This window comes from Octopus sinensis, linkage group LG3 (genome assembly GCF_006345805.1).
Source record: "Octopus sinensis linkage group LG3, ASM634580v1, whole genome shotgun sequence".
Lineage (NCBI taxonomy): Eukaryota > Metazoa > Mollusca > Cephalopoda > Octopoda > Octopodidae > Octopus > Octopus sinensis.
Window position 1 is genome coordinate 13,573,498 of NC_042999.1, and position 1,176 is coordinate 13,574,673.

Genomic DNA, 1,176 nt, shown 5'->3' on the forward strand with positions numbered 1-1,176 from the left:
CCGCCTTTAGTCGAGCAAATCGACCCCAGGACTTATTCTTTGGAAGCCTAGTACTTATTCTATTGGTCTCTTTTGCCGAACTGCTAAGTTACGGGGACGTAAACACACCAGCATCGGTTCTCAAGCGATGTTGGGGGGACAAACACAGACACAAAAGCATATACACACACGTACATTACATATATATTATATATATATATATATACATACGACAGGCTTCTTTCAGTTTCCGTCTACCAAATCCACTCACAAGACTTTGGTCGACCCGAGGCTATAGTAGAAGACACTTGCCCAAGGTGCCACACAGTGGGACTGAACCTGGAACCATGTGGTTGGTAAGCAAGCTACTTACCACACAGCCACTCCTATATATATATATATGTGTGTGCGTGTGTGTATGTGTGTGTGTGTGTATGTGTGTGTGTGTACACAACGAGCTTCCACACAGTTTCTGTATACTATATTCACTAACAAGGCACTGGTCAAGTTTAGGCCCATAAAAGAAGACATTTGGTCAAGGTGCCATGGAGTAGAACTGAACCCAAAAACCATATGATTACAAAGCAAGCTTCTTAACCACATAACCACAACTGCACCAATAACAAGATTTGGAATGTGAATAACAAATAAATACAAAAAACGATTTGAAATTTAAAATATTTGTATTTGAAAAAACAAAAAAATGTGGATGTGACAATGGATGAATAAATAAAATTACATAAATAGTGTTTTTTTTAATACATTTTGTTTTTGTTTTTAGAATTGGCACAACACAAAGACCCTGTATTTTAAGGAGGTGGAGGGAAATAGGGATTCCTGATATTCATGTTTTTCACAATGGGTTTAGCAACGTAAGTGAAATATAACGACTTCAACATGAATTTTGAAACAATGTCACGGTTTGGTGCTTTTTAGAGAATCTTGACTTTTGCTATGGACAAAAGTTTATGCAAATTTTGTTATTCCGTTGAAGAAGCATGCAAGAAAAACAAAGTGATTTTTTTATTGAAATGGACAAAAATCTTCATTAATTAAGATCACGTCTTTTTAAATTAATAACAATAATTAAACAAAGTCTCAAATTTCACTACATTTTTCAGTACAAGAATTGCATGATTATCAAATGACAAAAGTATTGGTGACAATGTTAAAAATAGATGATGATGATGATGATGA

At 35.0% G+C, this 1,176-nt stretch overlaps 1 long non-coding RNA gene across 1 annotated transcript in view; it reads right to left on the reverse strand.

The window, feature by feature from the left end:
* Nucleotides 1-737: 737 nt before the first annotated feature.
* LOC118762407 overlaps nucleotides 738-1,176 on the reverse strand; it is a 2,266-nt gene continuing 1,827 nt past the window's right edge. The window contains exon 2 of the long non-coding RNA XR_004998152.1: nucleotides 738-1,176. This exon is cut by the window's right edge and continues 920 nt beyond it. This is a non-coding gene — a long non-coding RNA (uncharacterized LOC118762407).